At 36.2% G+C, this 20,704-nt stretch overlaps 1 pseudogene; it reads left to right on the top strand.

Moving 5' to 3' along the window:
* Positions 1–624: 624 nt before the first annotated feature.
* LOC102980988 (microtubule-associated protein RP/EB family member 1-like) overlaps positions 625–20,704 on the top strand; it is a 70,406-nt pseudogene continuing 50,326 nt past the window's right edge.

Genomic DNA, 20,704 nt, shown 5'->3' on the forward strand with positions numbered 1-20,704 from the left:
TGAATTTGATTCAATTTAGAATGGTTAAAAAAACAAATGAGAGGTTTTGTATGTTTTTGGGTGGTTTGATTTTGTTTTGTCAGATATCAACATATGGCTAAAAAATGCTATGCTGTGTAGCCTCACCATTTGGTTTTTTAATGAGAAAGTCAGTCATGCCAGTAATAACCAAATTCTAAAATTTTTGAGAGAGTCTTATGAAAATGTAGTGGCTCATTTAAAAATTATCAACAAGTGAGAAGCAGATTTCCCTTTAAATGTGTCTGCCCACTAGAAGAGAACAAAACTTCACTGCTCTGGCACACACCAAGCTTGTTGGTATAATATCCATGCCTTTGATATCCTTAATTAAACAATGGTGCACTGCAGTCAAATACGATCACTCGTGGCACCTCTGTCGTAGGCCATGCACTTCCCAAGAGAAAACTTATGCACCTTTAAAATGTTCTGTTTTGATCCTAAAGTTCAGAGTCCATAGAGAATTGGGGCTGATTTGGGGCTGGTGTTACTGTCGTCTTTTCCTTCATGGCTCATTATACACAATAAACAGGCCTGGTATTAGAGGGAATGGAGTGACACAGGACCATTTATAATCCTGGAAAAGGATATCCCCAAACAAAGGTGATGGTGGTGGATATGGTCCACCATTTAGTAGAAGTAAAGGAGTTAAAAGTGGAGGATCAATACCTGCCGGTAGAGGTGGCGCTGGTCGAGCTCAGGGTAGGCATGGCCCTTCGCCTGCCCATGGATATGGTGGAGGAAAGCCTGGAATTTATGAGCAAACTATGTGCCCATGATCTTGGGTTCAAAGCTGGAATTTTGTTCCAAGGTGCTTGGAAATTTTTTCCAATTTTTGCAGCTTGTCTTGGTCTGCAAAGGATTTGGTTAAATTATGCCTATTGCCTTAGCTAACATAGTAGATGTTTGCATGCTAAAGCAACTCTTCACACATTTCACTGTACCTGATTTTCTCAGAAAAGTTTTGTCTGTTTGGTTTTTACTTTTTTCCCCAGCTCTATTGAGGGATGAGTGACAAATAAAAATTATATAAATGTATATTTAGTTTGGAAAACATGATTTTTTAAAGGCGTACAATATGATGATGTAATATAAGTATACATTGTGAAATGATGACCACCGTCATGTTAATTAACATATTCATCTCCTTACATAGTTATCGTGTGTGTGTGTGTGTGTGTGTGTGTACATTTAAAATCTACTCTCTTAGCAACTTTCAAGTATACAGTATATTAACTATAATCACCATGCTGTACATGAGGTTTCCAGAACTTATTCATCTTACAGCTCGAAGTTTGTATCTTTTGACCTACATCTTCCCATTTCTCACAAACCCCAGTACCTGGCAACCACCATTGTGCTCTCTGTAGTTTGTTGATACATGTATATGAGAGTAAAAGATACAATTTTAATTTTCTCTTTGTAAACTTAAAAATGTCCATTTTGTTTTTCAAATATTTTATACATGTGCCTTACTTTGATATATTAAGAAATCCACAGTTAGGTTTAAAATTTATACATACAGGTATATAATGGATATTCTGCAATGAAAACTTTAAAATTCAAAAAATTTTAAAGTAATAAATGTAATATCTATATACAAGCACACGGACATCCATTTGTACAGCTGGAACTCTCCAAATACGATGGTCTGACTGATATTCTTAAGTGTAATAAAAACAAATTATTTTAAAGCATTCTAAAGATTCTTAAAAATCATGCTTAATTTTATTCATTTTATGGTGAACAAATAACATTTAGCCAATAAATAATAAACTCATATAAATCACGTTTTACCTGAGGTTGATGCAAAGGCAGTGCATTTTTCAGTTTGTAGAATTTCGATACTCTTTGGGCAGAAAAGGAGAATAGGAATTAGGTTGTGTGAATAGACTTTCATGAGAAAAGAAATCTTTCTTTTATGTTTTATCTGGATAGTTGTCAAAACAGATTTCCCCCCTTGTTTTGCACTACAGTTTGTAGATATTTGTACTACAAACTATGAGACAATAGTAGAGACAACCAATTCTTTGGTACTCACTTATTTCATTTAAAAAATGGTGCTACAACATGACCTCTGGACAGTTTCCAGTTTCAAAATTATACTAAGAGTTTGACAAACATAAATTTGTATACCTTCATCAAAATTACAAATTTGGAAGAATAAGTCTAGGAGGCTATTTCAAAACAGACACATTAAAATAACTGTGTTATTCATTTGATTTATATGAAGATCTAGAACATGTAACCTGGTTCTAATCCCAAGTGTTACTGAACATTTGCACACAATTATAACAAGTAGCCATCTTAATAGTTATGTCAGGTTCAATAATGTTTAGTATTGTTTTCTGTTCACCAAAGATTTTGCTAAGTATGTACAGCATGGAGAGAAAGGCATGTGCTTTGGTGAATAAGATTCTATTTTAGGAGACTAGGTAATAGAAAAAAACATTTATTGACCAAATGGATGAATATATTAATATTATTTTCTGTTTCTAAATGTCACTGATTTGGATAATTATTTCGTTTTTTTTTTTTTTTTTTTTTTTTTTTTTTTGCGGTACGCGGGCCTCTCACTGCTGTGGCCTCTCCCGTTGCGGAGCACAGGCTCCGGACGCGCAGGCCCAGCAGCCATGGTTCACCGGCCCAGCTGCTCCGCGGCACATGGGATCCTCCCGGACCGGGGTACGAACCCGTGTCCCCTGCATCGGCAGGCGGACTCTCAACCACTGCACCACCAGGGAAGCCCAATTATTTCTTTTTTATTAGCTGACTATATATTAGCATAATTTTGTTTTCTAGCAAGTTTGCCTTCATCACTCAAAATGCTATGCATAAAGTCCCTGAATTCATTTTCCCTTGCACTGTTTGATATATTATTTTGTTTCTTGGACTGTTTCTAACAACTAAAAAATGAAAGCAACCAATCACATAAAGACAACCTTCATCAGAATGTCACACTTACAGACTCTGTTGAATGATGATACTGGGAAAGTAAACCAGGATTGCTTATGAATGCAAAACTGTCATTACTTTCAGTCCTAATACTTTCTACTCTTAATTTATTTCCTTATCTAATGTTAACATTGGTGTTTGCATAATTCTTTTCATCATATATACCAATATATAACCCTGCCATGTTGGTGTGTAATTGTATTCATAACTTATATGGAACCATATTAAGTGTATTATGAACTCAGTGGTCTAATAGTATCCCTACAACATTCAACATGGTTGCATTTTCCCTACTTACAGGAGATTAACATAGCATTGTCTGCAGAAATACTGGAATGAATGAGCAGTCTGGAAAAAGTGTAATTTAGGAAAAATATAAAGGTGCCAATCTCCATGTGCTTCAAACAACAGTAAGAAATTTAGAAGATTAAAACATGAAAGAACAAAGTGTAATTTTTTTGGTAATAGTATAAATATAACATTTGAAGATACGGAGGTGATTAAATATGTGTAGAAACAATCTTCATTTGGCTGTACTTCCTTTGCCTATGTATGTTTCCTCTTTTCTAGCTACTCAACTTCTCACTATAATCAAGATTTAGTAATTTATGATTTGGGTCATAAGGAATTCAAAATTATAAGTTTTTTTTTACGATTTTACAAACATACTCATTGTAATTAATGAACTAATCTAAACCACATTGAGACAATACTAGCTTCCTTTAAATATCTGATATTTTAAGTAAATTTTGATAGAAATTACTATAAACTGTTATCTGAAAGAGTTTTGACTTGGAATATCTCCAAATTTGTTTATATTAGCTATTCAAACAGAAATAAAATATAAATACATTCAATTTACCTCTTTTTTCCAAATTTTGTTTATCTACCAACTAGATTATGAAAAGGTACATTTATTTAAATCTTTGTTTAAAGTGTTTTCATTGGGGATTTAGTGTTATGACTTTTGAATGGGAGCAGAATTTGTCACCTCCAAATATACTTCTTTGGCATTCGGATTGTTTTGAGCTGGTTCTATTTAAGAAATAGCAGACACAGGAGAAGCTCTGAAATCAAAGTAGAAGTTATTCTTTTACAAGAGACTTTTACATTTATAAGGGTCATCGCTGTTTGGAAGGGTGTCTCCCCCTCTGTACCAGGGAGAGGAGGATAACTAAATCTGTAGAAACTCTTATCAATGGAGAAGATATGAACTTAAATCTGCATAACAGCCTTACCCTTCTTCACTGTGAGTTTCCTCCCTTCACTGGCCTTCACTGTCCCCGCATCTCCAACATCTCGTCTTCAGTTGGAGATGGTATTCAAGGTGATGACTTGTGTCATTTTGAAGAGTTACTCAGTTTTTCTGGGTATCTCTCATGTATACGGGAGGTATACATGTTATTAAAATTATGTTTGTTTTCCCCCAGTTACTCTGTCTTTTATTACGGGGGGGGGTCTCTGTGAAGAACTTAGAATGGTAGAAGGAAAATTATCCTCCCGCCCCCTACTACACTTTCAGTAGCCAGTTTATTAGTGTTACCTGAAGCATTAGCACTTCATCTTATATATTGAGGAGAGCAAAAGGGGTGTAATGAAAAAGAGTTGTTGAAGAAAAACAATAGTAACAACAAAATAGAATCTAGAGTGAGAAGACCTGGATTATTGGCAGACCAACCACTTGCTAATGTTATGGTTTTTTCTCATTAAACCAGAAGTTTTTTTAATCAGTAAAATGTGAACGGTTATAAGATCTTCCCTGACTATACATATATATCAAATATATAATATGTTATGTCTACTCTATTGACTAAGATTTTCAAAGGTAATATGTCTCAGGGGTAAATATTTCTGAAGTGATTTTAAAATATTATCTTGGTGATTTTTATTTCATTTATGTGTATTTCATTATACAGTCTCTGAACATATTCATGTCTTATTAAATTTCAAATAAGATCTTCATCTCTAATACCATTTTACAAGAAAGGATGTAAAATTTCTATTCAATTAATTATGTCAACTTAATCTCAATAAGCCTTTATTCAGCTCAAGGAGCCAAACTGTGTCTAAAGTCTTTTTCTTACAAATGAGCACATTTACTATTTTCTACATTTCCCCCTGCTGTTTCTTTTCAATAAAGTTAAATGTCCCCAGACAATCACAGTTAAATAATTTCCTCCTAAAGTAGTCAGTATCAATCAATTATGATAAATTAAGACTGACAAGGGATAAACCAAGGATTGATGTATGGGCAAATTGAAACAGAAGAAGTCTTAAATGGGAAGGAAGCAGTTACAAGGAGCAGAAAATAACCCTTTATAATTAAAAAAAAACAAAACAATATTTCATTATAAAATATCATTTCAATTATATATATGCATGTGTATGTATATGTATTTGCACACATGCAAATACAGTTATTTTTCAATCTTCAAAATACTTCCAGCCTGCTATACTGGTATAACTTTAAAGTCAATAGGATATACGCTTTGCTTCTTTCCATTTCCTCTAAAATATATCCACTTATTGCAATTACTTGCATCTGTTCTTTCGTAGATGAAAAAATTAATCATTCTATCTAAGAAAGAAATGGAAAATTTTATTTGAGCCAAACTGAGGATTAAAACCCAGGAACAGCCTCTCAGAAAGCTCTGAGAATTGTTCCAATTGTTAGAAGTCAAAGCAGAGACATATAAGTTTTTGAGATGGGGGCTGTACATTAAATGACATATAATTGATAGTTTACACAATCCAGATAAAGCCTACAAAGTGAGTAGTGGGTCATGGGTCATCATGGCCCCTTACAAGGTTAAGAAGGAATGTTATCTTTTAAGGAGTTGTCTTGTTGGTGCTAGAATGTTTCTCTTTATGGTTGAGCAGGTATTTCTACCCATGGGGAGGTTTGGTCGATGCACAATGCAGATACACAATGCACAGTAAAGGCAGGAGAGGAGGCCAAAGGATAGAGAAAATTTTTTATGTTTAATTTCTTTTTTTGTCTTGCCCCAAATTAAGAATTTTACTTCACATTTTTGTCCTCTTCTTACATACTTAACAAATAACCTTAGACTTGGACTAATTTCTTGTCTTTTTTCTTATGGTTTCTTCTCAATGAGAAATCAGTCTTCAAAACATATTGCACATTTATGCAAAGGATCTTAATTTCAACACCAAATATATTTTACAGTCAAATAAACACTATCATCTTTTCTTTCTCCAATATGAGAAAAAAATTTACCAAATGAGTAGGTCAAAATTAGTTGCATATATAATGTGTTTTCAGAAATGCATTTAACAAATTATGTTACTTCCTTGTACAAATAATGGGGAAATTTAGATGAATGATAGAAAAGTCGAATATAATTTTAACTGATGGATTTTATACTATGAGTAGTGATAAAGCATGGATGTTAGTATGGAGGAGTGGTTTCTAAAAGTATAATTGGTCTTCATCTTAAATTTGGTCCAACAATCATATAAGTTCATTAGAGATACTAAATACGTACTGACAACATGACACCGGTAAACAGGTAATCTGTATAACACGATAATGATACCAAACCTTATTGCTAAGGAAATAAAGTAAATGTCTGAAGATTTTTAAAGAAACAATTTCGTAAGTATAGTATAGATTAGCTGTGATTTAGCAATGGGCTAAGAAAGACTTATTATACACCGTTAAATATGTCATCAATGTACTGTGAGTACACAAATATGATTTCTATTCCTTTTAGTACTAGTTGAAATGTTTTTTAATAATGGCAATAGTTTATATGTTAATGTTTATATTTTCAAAAGACTGAATTTTAGGTGTATTTTCTGAAATAATCTTCCTTAAAATGCTGTTAGAAATCATTAACACCCTTTTAAAAATGAGTGAACTACATCTCAGTAAGCTTATGTCTTCCTCTTGATCTCACTGCTAATAATCTTTTCCGAAAAATTGCAAGATTTTGCCAATTTACGTTGACAAAAATCCGGAAAACACATATAGGAATAGAGTCTAAAGGTCATGAATCAGAACGGAAGGAACATACTGTTGTTTCAGAACTTTATGGATAGGGATTCACTAATCAAGAGTCTGGGGTTATTGTGTTAACTTGAATGACTTTAGAGTGATTGATTGAAACTTGGGCCCAAACAATAACTTAAAATAAGTGAAGTTGAAATGTCAGAACTTCCTTGATATATCCTAGAGAAAAGTCTTCCCTGGTCCAGGCCCCTTTCTGTGCAAGGGGCTCTTCTACTTGGCTGTATGACAAAGCTGATGAGATTGGTGCTTGAAGTGTCTATGGCAAATAGGGATGTTTGTGGAGACTTTGGCAGGTCCCTGTTGAAGAATCACAGTAAAACATTTAGGATTTTAGAGCAATTACTCTTTGAGACCCAGGTTTCAATAGAGACTGAATGCTTGAGGGTGTGCCAAGAAGTTACCATGTGACCTAAGCACCTAAGATTCGGTAACTTTGGCCTCATGGAAAATTTACCAGTTGACTGAAGCAATATCCTGGGGAATGAAAAGTGTTTTCAACAAATGATGCTGAGACAATTAGATAACCATGAACAAAAAAAATTAATTTAGACCCGTATTCCACACCATAAGGAATGTCAATTCAAAATGGATCAAAAAGATAAAAACATAAAACTTTTAGAAGAAAAATTGAGATATTCCTGACCCTGGATTAAGAGTTTTTAGATACAACACCAAAAGCACAATGCATAAAGGAAAAAATAATAATAAATTAGACTTGATAAAAATTAAAAACTTGGTTCTTTCAAAGGACACCAATAAGGACCTGAAAAACAAGCCACACGCTGGGAAGAACTAGTTTTAAAGTCTTCGGTTAGTCAGATTGGGCTGGTATAACATAGAGTGGTGGTTTATAATTAAAAGAAATTTATTTATTACTGTTCTGAAGGCTGGAAGTCCAAGGTCAAGGCATAGGCAGGCACGTTTAGTATACAGAGAGGGCCTACTTCCTGGTTCATAGGTGGCTTTCTCTTCACTGTGTCTTCGCTTGTTGGAAAGGGCAAAAAAGCTCTCTGAGATCTCTTGTATAAGGACGCTAATTTCATTCATGAAGCTCCATCCTCACAATCTAAACACCCTTCAAATGCCCCACTTCCAAATACCATCAAATTGGGCACTAGCATTTAGCATATGAATTTGAGGGACTGGCATAAATATTTAGCCTATAGCATAGGTATCCTAGGCTCCTGGGGTGATTCTGTCTATAAAGGATGGCAGCAAAATGTCACAAGGAATAGAATGTTAGCAATTTCTTCCACAATCATGACAAAGGATGCTTAAGAAACACAACTCAAATTATTTTTTGAAATAGCCACAACTTCCCAAATAACTTCCAAGTTCATATGCAAAGGAAATCACTTTTTTTTGCATTTATTCTTATAGGATCTGTATGCAATATGAATCTGAAATAAATATCAATAAATGTTCATACTTTTATGGACTTTAATTAAAAACTCAAAGTAATGATTGCTTCATAAAATCATGAACAATAAATAAGGCTTTGTCAGACAGAATCTGGAATTAACTTGACTTGATATAACTAAAATGATTAAGTGAATACTGATTGTTATCGCAATAAAAGATCAAAAATTAGCACAGATACAAGTATTTTTATAGTACAGCTTTACATTATCATGACATTCTCACATATATGATTTATCCACTACATAGTATGAGAAAGATGAAATATAATAATGGTTAAAGTGAGACCCTTCTAACTAAAAATATTTTAAGGTAATTTTTTTTCTTGGTAAACTAACCTCAAAGATTTCAGATATTTCCATTGTGGCTATTTGCTCCAATTGACAAAAAAAGCATTGCTATTTCTTATGAACTTTTCCACCTTTTCAAGGTGAAAAACTTAGTGGACATTGGACTCATTTCAGGCTCAGTGTCTGTTTTAGAAGTGAGACAATTTAACAATCACTCCTGACTGGCTTCTCTGTGACAGACTCAGAGTGAAATCAATGCTGAATGACCAGAGAACTTAAAGCCAAGCTGGCAGCAGCAATCTAGTGGGCCGAGATGAGGACAGCATGTGTTCTTTCAGACCTTCCTTGCCAGCTGTGTGGAAGCATACTTCCTGTGGTTTGCTGTTATCCCCAAAGCCTTTTAAAAGTGTGACTATAGGACTACAATGAGTTGAAACCTTCTATTTGATCTGATGTCTTGGAAACTTGTCTATACCAAATTTGGGTCATATTTTTTCCAGCTTTCAAAAGGAGCAAATTAACCAAAGATATTTTATTTTATTTATACTATATTGTTAATGCTTAAGGAGGTTTGGATTCTCTATACTGGCCATGTTTAAGCATTGTTCTCCATATGACTAGTGAATCACTTTTATCATAGAAGGTAAAATATGTTGGGACTATTGACAAAATCTCATTTCATGATCCACTTAATTGAAATTCGAAAATATCTCCTTTATGATTCATACCCAACAGAGGTTTATAACAGCAAAATGAAAAGAAGGAAGCAGAACTGCTATGCTGATGAATTGCTATTCTTTATAGCTTCATTTGCCTATAGAGTATAGAAATATGCCCTAATGTACATATGATATTTCTGGACTGGACTACACATAGTATACATTTTTAAACTCATTATAAGAAAAAGACTGACACTGAATTATAGAAAGCAGGTTATTTGAATAATACATATTTTGTGTGAACAATCCCAATATGTTTATAAATAACTGTATACAGCTATCATTAATAAATGCACACCTTTGCATATCTTTCAATGGAAAAATGAAACAAGTTAGGAAATAAATGCAAGCATGATTTGCCTTAAGGAAACTTGACAAAAAAGGAAAAATCTTTTCGAATACATATATTGATTACAATAATTTTCATAATCAAGTAATATGACCCAAGTGATAGACTTAGCATTTGAATCATGTAATTTATTTTTATGGGAATGATACTAAGGTAAAGTTTTAGATCTACATCATTGCCGAAAACAAAAAAAAAAAACACAACCTACAATTAAATAACATTACAGTTACCCATAAAGCAAATTCATTACTTTCTCTTTGGGAAATCTGAATTATACTACTGTATTTATTGTAACAGAATCATAGTTAAAGATGAGAATGACACAAAATCCTTCTTAAAAACAGTTGGTTGTTAAGTTTTAATTTTTAAAATATTGGAACCACCAGTCTCTTAGAGTTCTACCTAAGGAATAACTTGATGACAATTTACAGAATTTGAATTTTCTTTGCAACTTCTCTTTCCCCATGAAACCAACTTAAGTGGTTGTGTGTGATTTCACCTAGTTAGAGTAAAAAAGATAGGGTGTAGGGAGATAAGAAGAGAGCAGCAGCATTACCCCTCTTTAGGATATTCGGACACTGACTAAGAGGAAATGCCTATTTCCTTCCTGCTTCCACCAAGTACAGGCAACGTCCAGCTAACTCACCTCACAAGGGCCACGAGAGTTGATACTGTTTCCTGGTGGAAATCATGAGAGATAATATACTTTTTAAGAACAATTCAGGAAAAAACATGGTCATGTTGTAAAGTGAAAAGTTTTCAACAGTCTTGTTTACTATACTATGATCCCAGTACATCAGACACGCTGACCTCACCCTTAAAAATAATTGTGTAAAGAGTTATAAGAGCCACTGAGCCTGTGCGTCCAGAGCCCGCAGAGGACACGGGTTCGTGCCCCAGTCTGGGAAGATCCCACATGCCGCGGAGCGGCTAGGCCCGGCTAGGCCTGTGAGCCATGGCCGCTGAGCCTGTGCTCCGCAACGGGAGAGGCCACAACAGTGAGAGCCCCGCGTACCACAAAAAAAAAAAAAAAAAAGAGTTATAAGAAAATAGTTTGTATATACAATATATATTCATTGAGTAGCATTTGAATTAGCATTTTATACATATATATTTATATATGTATGTGCGCGTGTGTGTTGAAAAATAAAATTCAGCTGAGTAAATTTGAAGATCTAATAAGTTTACTAAACGATTCATGGATTGGGCAGCATCCTATCTAGCAAATAGAAAGGAGCTCCAAAGAACTACAGGAAAAGAAATGCTTTTAAAGGCAGAGAGGGGCTGGGACAAGGAAATCATAAATGAAAAAAGGATTATTTCAGGCAAGGTCACCTTCCTTTGGGTGACAAAAGTGTCAGGTGAATTATTTCACTGGTGGTAACCAGGAAATTCCAGACTGACTGGTTAAGAATACATTCTTGGGGAAGGTTGAAACTGCAGTTAGGTGAGGTATTAAGTCTTTGTTTGGTGATGTGGGTTTAGCACAGTGACTCCATTTTGGCTTGCTGTTTCCTTTTTTAACAATCCCCTGGTTTTTATCAAACTCTAAGCTTAGCTGAGAGATGTGGTCAAAATTTAAGGCATTAGTGCCTCTCTCAGCTACCATTCGAAGCTTTTTAAAAAATATCTTTCATGTGGTACCCATAGGTCAAGACATTTTTGCTTAATCTCTGTGGCATTCACAGGTTATGGTTCCTGGTTCACAATCCTTAAATTGGTCATTCTCTTTGCTTCTTTTCTGACATTCTGGCAGTCTTAGGGAGATCATTTGCTTGGCAGTTAGTAGCTGTGAACACACATTTAAAGTTTTGAGACACTACAACATATCAGGGAGATTATTATGATTATAATAAGCAAGTAGTTCCCAATGTTTGGAATGCACTTTGGAGTCACATTCCCCAAGACCCAAACCAATCAAAATCAAGTAAGTCAAAGCAAGACCTCATTCAAGGAGTTACCCGTTTAAGCCAAGTGGTTTGCTTGGTGATCTTATGTAACTGAGTTTCAATGTACCCAGAAGTGTTAATCCAGGTGCAGCAGGTGGTGTTGTCTATAGCACGGACACCTCCCTGCTTGGCTTAAAGATAAGCAAGGAATATCCTATTATTAAGAACAAATTTGGCTAGAGAGTTTAAGGATTTTTGTCTTAGCAGCAGATTCTGAAACTTCTTTAGGAGTTAAGGAAAGATTTCTTATCACTTTTTCATTTACATTTACTCCTAACCAGTATGGCCCTGTCAAAGGAAGGAAATCTTGAGGCATGAACACCTCCTGGCAGGTCCTTTCTAACTTGACAATGTAAATCAAGGGTAGTCGAGCATGAGGTGTCTTAGTTCATTGGTTTATAGGTGACTATTTCATGTGGAGTGAGCTTATGTTTCCCAAAGTGGGTACTTTAAACAGTCAGCAAGGCCAGAGGCAATATCTTAGGCCAGGGGAGTCCACTAGTTTCAGGAAGTTTAGTGATTTTAACTTTAAGGATCCCATTAGTTCTCTTGGCTTTGCCTGATAATTGAGGGTGATAGGGATAGTGATAGTCCCAAGAAGTTTGCAAAGTTTTCATTGAGGCTTGTATGATTTGCCCAGTGAAGTGGATGCCTCCATCACTGGAAACTATGAAAGGTATACCCAAGTGGGAAACATGTTTTTTAACAGTTTCTTTGGCATCAGCCTGAAGCAGGGGAAAGCTTCAACTTATCCTGAAAACATACATACAGTAACAAGAACATATTGATAATTCATACTAAGTGGTAGTTGAATGAGTCCAGCTGCAAGTGTGCAAAGTGTGCAGAGGCAAGTGGTTTGAGGCCTCTGGGAACAAAAATAGTCTTTCCAGGGTTATGGACATTGGTAGGTCATACATTGGTGTTGACTGTTTTTCATATTCTTTTCTATTATAGGTTATTACAATATATTAAATATAATTCCCTGTGCTATACAGTAGGACCTTGTGTTTATCTATTTTATATATAGTAGTGTGTATCCATTAATCCCAAACTCCTAATTTATCCCTTTCCCCCACTTTCCTCTTTGGTAACCATAAGTTTGTTTCCTATGTCTGTGAGTTGTTTGTTTTGTAAATAAGTTCATTTGTATCATTTTTTAGATTGCACATACTGAGTAATTTTCCATTGTGTGTGTGTGTGTGTGTGTGTGTGTGTGTGTGTGTGTGGGTGTGTGTGTGTACACCACATCTTCTTTATCCATTCATCTGTCAATAGACATTTAGGTTGCTTCCATGTCTTGGGTATTGTAAACACTGCTACTATGAACATTGGGGTGCATGAATTTTTTCAAACTAGAGTTTTCTTTGGATATATGCCCAGGAGTGGGATTGCTGGATCATATGGTAACTCTATTTCTGGTTTTTTAAAGAACCTCCATACTGTTTTGCATAGTGGCTGCACCAATATACATTCCCACCAGTAGTGGAGGAGGGTTCCCTTTTCTGCACACCCTCTTCAGCATTTATTATGTGTAGACTTTTTGATGGTGGTCATTCTAACTGGTATGAGCTGATGGCTTATTGTAGTTTTGATTTACATTTCTCCAATAATTAGCTATGTTGAGCATTTTTTTCATGTACCTGTTGGCCATCTGTATGTCTTCTTTGAAGAAATATCTATTTAGGTCTTCTCCCTCTTTTATCACTGGATGCTTTGTTTTTTTGATATTGATCTCTTTGTATATTTTGGAAATTAATCTCTTGTTGGTCACATCATTTGCAAATATTTTCTCCCATTCTGTAGTTATCTTTTTGTTTATGGTTTCCTTTACTGTGCAAAAGCTTATAAGTTTGATAAGGTCACATTTGTTTATTTTTGCTTTTATTTCTTTTGCCTGAGGAGACTTTTTAGTTTTTTTAAAGGCCTACTCAATTTATCTTTCTAAGGAAGGGGTTCAGGGACTGAAATTTTGGTAAATTCATAGAGTGAGGAAGACAACAGACAAAAATTAGAAACCCATAGTCTGCAATAACCAACTAGCCCTAAAAATCCATGAAGCAGTGGACCTAGGAAATTCTTGGATTAGCTTAATTTTTCTTTTTTTTTGAGATAGCTGGATTCCTTTGGCAATTAGATTATGACCTAGGTAATAAACGGTACTTAGAGATAATTGTAATTTTTCTTTAAGGATTTTATGCCCCCTTTCAGGTAAATATTGCAACAAATAAATGGAATCTTTCATGGAAAGCCTCTTTGGTAACTGAGCACAGCAAGAGGTTGTCTACATATTGTAAAATGGTCAATTTCTCTGGGGAATTGGCGGGCACTTAAATCTTGGTGGAGCACTTGGAAGAGATAAGATGGAGCCTCAGTAACCCTTAAGGAATGATTATTCAGGTATATTGTTGATTGTTTCTAGTAAAGGCAAATAGATATTAGCTGTTAGGATCTACAGAGATGCTGAAAAAGGCTGAATAAAAGTCCACAACAGTGAACTGTTTTGAGTATGTCAGATCTTGTAATAAAAGAGTATAGGGTTTGCAAAAACTGGGAAATAGAGAATAACTCTCTTGTTCATTGCTCTCAAGTCTTGGACAAATTGCCATCCCCTCCCATTAGGTTTCCAGTCTGGCAAAATTAGTATGTTCCAGGGGCTGGTATAGGGAGGGATCAGCCCCTGCGCTATTAGATCTTCTACTTTTGATGAGTGTGAAGCCTGTACGGCCTCAGGCTTTAATGGATATTGGCGCAGTTTAGAAAGAGGTTTAGTCATATCTATCCAAATTTTTATAGGTTCTGTGCTTTCTATCCTACCAATTTCAGTGTTAGAATTAGCCCACAGATTTTTGGGAACCATGATTAAATCCAGAGTTTCCTACTGGAGTTTTCCTCTTCTGTATGGAGTATAAATTATAAAGAACATAAAAGATCTGGTTCAGGTTGGTCAGACAATTCTAAGGCAAGGTCTCCATTGGAAGTAAAAGGTATCAGTCCTTTTAAGTTACAAGGAGATCTCTACCTAATAGATTGGGATCATATCCCATAAAAAAAAAAACAAATGCTTTTCAGTAAAATGTCCCAGAGTCTTTTGAACTGGTTGAGATAGAAATTCTATCTGAACTTTATTAAATACCACCACTATGGAAAACTTTTGTCACTCCAAGGGATTTATTTTCCTGTGAGAGGGGTTTTAAAGTAGAAAGTGTAGCTCCAGTATCAACTAGAATTTGGCAAGGTCTCCCATTAATTTTAATTTTAGTTTCCCCTTGGCTGTTTAAGGGTATTACGGTAACAGTTTACTGGAGAACCCCTTAGAGTCCCGTCACTTCTAGGAGGGACTTGTATGGGGGCCCTTGAGCTGAAGGATTTGCATAGGACCTTTGAGGACACACTTCTTTCCAGTGTCCCAGTTGATTACAGATGAATCAGTCCTTGGGCCATAGTTTTGATGGTGGACCCCTAGAAAGGTGCAGTGTGGGGGGGGGTCCAGGTATTATTTCAGATCTCTGGCCTTGGAGCTGTTGGAGCTGTAAGGCCAACAGCTTGGCAGACTTTTTGCCTGCAGTCTATCTCCAAAGTCCTTTCAAAGTGTTCAGCTATGGTCATGAATTCAGTCCGACTGGTGGCCTCCCATTCTATTTTCTGCCTTTTTATCAGTCTACTAATCTCAGGAGATAATCTATTTACAAATAGGGCAACTAGAGCAGATTGGTTGACCTTATTTATTGTATGAAACCCTGAATGCTACAGAAAGAGGGTTCTAAACAGTCTTTAAAGTCTGCCACAGGGGAGGGGGAAGGGTAAACTGGGATGAAGTGAGAGAGTGGCATGGACATATATACAGTACGAATGTAAAATAGATAGTGGGAAGCAGCCGCATAGCACAGGGAGATCAGCTCCGTGCTTTGTGACCAACTAGGGGGTGGGATAGGGAGGGTGGGAGGGAGATGCAAGAGGGAGGAGATATGGGGATATATGTATATGTATAGCTGATTCACTTTGTTATACAGCAGAAACTAACACACTATTGTAAAGCAACTATACTCCAATAAAGATGTTTAAAAAAAAATAAAGTCTGCCACAGATTCATCTTTTTTGGTTTGTATGTTTGAATAATTGACCTATCATTGTGGGCAGGGAAGACTCTAGGAATGGCTTGTAAAGAAGTTCAGTTGCTATTTTGCAAACTTTTTCTGGTCCATTAAGGGAACATATTGAAGATAGAGAATCTCCAATATCATCCTTGGGGTTTTGCAGTTTTTCTTCCTGCTTCCATTTTTGGGCTTTGTCAGTTCCTACCAATATGTGCACAAGCTGGTAAAGATCTGGCAGCTCGGGATCTTATAGGCCCGATAATGACTCTAAATTCTTCAAAAAACCTTTAGGTTTCCTCCCTTAGGTTTAGGAAATTTTTTAACTATGACCCATAGTTTGGTCTTTGACCAAGTGGTGAAAGATACCCATGGAGGTTCCTCTGCCATTTTAGGTAATTTTATTTTAAAAAGTTTTATAGTCTCTTCAGAGTGGAAAGACAGTTCAGACAAAGAATTAGTAAAATGTGAGTACTCAAAGAGGGATAGAGTGAGCAGTAAGAGTCAGATTAGTCCTAATGTTTTTTATATTAGGTACTTCTTGTAGCTCTAATTTTTCATTAGCCATTTTTTTTTTTTTTGCGGTACGAGGGCCTCTCACTGCTGTGGCCTCTCCCATTGCGGAGCACAGGCTCCGGACGCGCAGGCTCAGTGGCCATGGCTCACGGGCCTAGCCTTTCCGCGGCATGTGGGATCTTCCCGGATCCGGGCACGAATCCATGTCCCCTGCATCGGCAGGCGGACTCTCAACCACTGCGCCACCCGGGAAGCCTCCATCATTAGCCTTTTGTACTAAATCTTTTAATGAGGTATTTTGGAATCTTGAAGACTTTTGGAAGCTTCTGCATACCAATTAGAACAGGTATCCCATTCTGTTTGTTTAATTTGGGAACCCTTACTTTCAAGTGCACTTCTTAAATGAATAATCTTGTCTAAATGGAAGATTTCCCATAGCCGGACCCGGGCACGAATCCATGTCCCCTGCATCGGCAGGCGGACTCTCAACCACTGCGCCACGCGGGAAGCCTCCATCATTAGCCTTTTGTACTAAATCTTTTAATGAGGTATTTTGGAATCTTGAAGACTTTTGGAAGCTTCTGCATACCAATTAGAACAGGTATCCCATTCTGTTTGTTTAATTTGGGAACCCTTACTTTCAAGTGCACTTCTTAAATGAATAATCTTGTCTAAATGGAAGATTTCCCATAGTGGCCATTGTAATTCTAGGTTGTTTTTGCCATTTTTGCAGATATCTCCAGCTTCTAGGACTATATTTCTTAGACATAAAATAAGCAGATGTGCCAGAAGGTGACACACTTGACTCTTTGGAAGTTAAGGATTTCATTTTACTATTATTTATTATTTTATTTTAGCTAAGCCTTTAGGTTTCTCAGAGCCAAACTAAGACCTGAGATGGGTGTGCCATGGGCTGGGAGGATTGTGAAGTGTTTTACCATGCACCTTGTTGTATGGAAATTTTCTTGACATTGTGGTGACCTAGTGTAATCTAATCTGTTTCATGACCAATTTATCCTAGCACAGGAATCTTTGGATTAGGTGGTGAATGCTCTGATAGCTCTTAAATGTTCAACCAAGCCCACTACTTTCTGTGGCTTCTTTGACTTCCAAGATTCCCACTAGCAATTAGCCTTTATCTATACAAAACAAGAAAAAACATGGGCACCTTAATATATGGACTGTAACCAAGAGATGTTACTGCATCCTGGCCAAGAAAAGGCCCTGTGCTCACTACCACCTATTTTCCACTATGGAACCTTGGACTGGAACAACAGAACTGGAACTTTGGAATGAACCAGATCTCAGCTAATGGGAATCGTGGACTGGGGACTCCACACTGTCACTAACAGGTCCCATTTGGATTTGGGGACAGAACTAAAGGCTGGGGTTTCCATTCAAAAACCCAAGAACTGCAGTCTGAAATAAAGGCTAGGAAATTGGGCTCTGGGTGGAACAGTTTACCAGCTCAAGCTGACTGCCTTGTAAGGAAAAGCCAGTTAGACTGGGAGTTTGACACAAAGAAAGTGGAGTTCAGAACTAAGAGGAATTTATCCACAGCCCTCGGAAACGGTGAGAATGACTGAACACAAAAAGGGGTTTGCGGTTACCACACCAGTGTTTCTCTTCCCAGAATCCCTTCAGAAGTTTGCTTTGGATCTTGTCACTGCCACCAAATCAGTTAAAAAGAAAGTTCACTCGAGTAAATTTGAAGATTTAATTAGCTTGTTAAATGATTCATTAATTGGGCAGCATCCCACCTAACAAATACGAAGGCGCTCCAAAGAGCTCCAGAAAAGGAAAGGGTTTTATAGTAAGAGAGGGGTAAGACAAGGAAGTCATGATTTAAAAAAAGGATTATTTTAGGCAAGGTCACCTTCCTTTGAGGGACAAAAGGGTCTATTTGGAGGATTACATCACTGGTGCTAACCAGGAAATTCCAGACAAACTGGTTAAGATTATATTCTTGGAGAAGACTGAAACTACAATTAAGTTAGGTATTAAGTCTTGGTTTGGTGGCGTGGATTTAGCACAAGTGACTCCATTTTGGGCCTGATGTGTCTTTATATATATTTGTATATATATAGATATAGAGATAGATATAGATATAGATACACAATGCAGGGTTCAAATTTTAAAATTAAAAGAGACATTAATATATCAAATATAGGAGAGAGAGCCGTCTTTGTTTTCTAGGGCTCCCATAACTAATTTTCACAAATATGTGGTTTAAAACAACATAAATTTATTTTCTAACAATTCTGGAGCCCAGAGGTTTGCAGTCAAGGGGTTGGTTATGTTGGTTCTTTCCAGAGGCTCTAAGGGAGAATCTGTCCCATGCTTCCCTCTTAGTTTCTGGTGGCTGCCAGCATCTGGTGGCTTATGGACACATCACACCAATCTCTGCCACTATCTTCATATGATCTTCCTCTCTGTGTGTCCCTGTGTCTTCTTTTCTGTCTCTTTTAAGGACACTATCATTGGATTTAGGATCTAGAGATATGTAATTACATCTGTGAATATATTTCCAAGGAAGTTTCCATATACAGGTACCAGGGATTAGAAACTTGGATATTCCATTTTGGGGTCACTGTTCAATCCACTATAGCAGCACACAGGGTAAAATTAGTTTTTATAACAAAAACAGTGAAATAAATTGCCAGGATGGACTCACAATATTGAATGTTCATGTCTAACTTCCTTATTCCCAGAAAAATGCCTGCAAAATTTTAGAGATATAGCAAAGCAGATTTTTTGGTTGTTCTTTATGATCCTGCATTCATTTCCAGAATTTCACATGATTTACTTTGTTAATATTGTTAATACTGTTGTTTTTATTATTGTTCATTATTGTTTTGTCATTAGACAAAACATGAAATCATTATTCATACAGTGCCTATTACAGGCCTGGAACTATGCTAAGTGAAATAACCCTATAAAGTAGATACTATTTTAAATGCCTTTGTTATAGATATTGGTGTTTAAGAATAGAGAGGAATAGTTACTTGTCTAAGCCTGGACAGTTATTAACAGTGAAACTATTAACAGTGAACCAGGATTTAATTCAAGGTCTGATCTGAGTCTGAATGTAATCACTGTGCTATATTAGGAACACTTTGTGTTCACTATTTCAGTGGCATAAATCTTGTTTCATCTGGATTTTATGATCTGGGAGAACAAGAAACACATTAGGTACTTTAAAAATATTTCTTTCTGTCCCTAAATGGGGAAAAAGTATTAGGTATAATTAAGACTATCAAATACTGTTTATTTTCATAAAGCAATCTACCCGAAGAATCTTCTTTAGTTCTCAAAACCATTATGGATGCTGGTGGCAAGCAACGCCTAGAAAGAAATTTATTATATATGTGTGGAGGAACTATTGTGGCTATGCCTACATAAATGGTAGGGTTAGGGGAAAGGACAAATATAAAAGACAGAATTCTGGGCTTGGATCTGATTCTCACTACCATAACTCCCTCAGGACCTTTGGGGTTCACTGAACCCTAGTGGAGTTCACTGTTCTGCATTCAGCTGCTATTGTCTGCTTTGCTAAGGGAGAATTGAAGAAAATAATATAACCACAGTTTTTTCATATGAATTAAATTATTTTGATCTTTTATGATCAATAAGAAAATCTGAAATGTATCAATTAAAAAAAGGGAATTGTAATAATCACTATAAGAATAGTGTTATAGACATTCACTTTATTTCATTGCGTCTCATTTTGTCAGAATCAAGAGAAAAAAAATCTTAGTCCTATTATCCAATTGTCCCATTATCCAAAAATAAATTGTATATCTATTGAACAATAAATAATGTATATCATATATTTTCTCTCCTTCTTCAAACTTTAAAGCCTAAGTTTTTCACTAATATTACCTCTGGCTTCATCATGTTTCCTACCTTTAATTTCTGTTTATGCTATTTATACTATTTTTTTCAGACAGTTTTTCTTTGCCTTATTTTCAGTATCAGACAAACCCAGCAAGAGAGGCACGTGCCCTGGGTCCTGCACTTTAAAGGGCCCTATTCGGACTATCCCCCCGTTCATGTGAGAGATCCACCGAGCAAAGGGGATGTGAACACCCATGACTCACATTTCCCTTTTAATACACAATCTCAGTACCTGGAAATACGGGATTCCTTCACAAATGATCTCAAATCCATTTCCAGGGCCTATGCAGCAGACTTCTTCCCTGAGTCCATCCTATGGAATGCACATTCTACGACCAGTGTGTGCATCATTAGGCCCAAGGGGCTGACAAAGAGCAGCTTCTTGCAGAGGGTTGGACAGAGACTGGACATTAGGTTTTGTGTGTTTACTTATGTTGTGTGAGGCTCCTTCTGGTGCAGGATAAAGCC

This window comes from Physeter macrocephalus, chromosome 8 (assembly GCF_002837175.3).
Source record: "Physeter macrocephalus isolate SW-GA chromosome 8, ASM283717v5, whole genome shotgun sequence".
NCBI classification, from domain to species: domain Eukaryota; kingdom Metazoa; phylum Chordata; class Mammalia; order Artiodactyla; family Physeteridae; genus Physeter; species Physeter macrocephalus.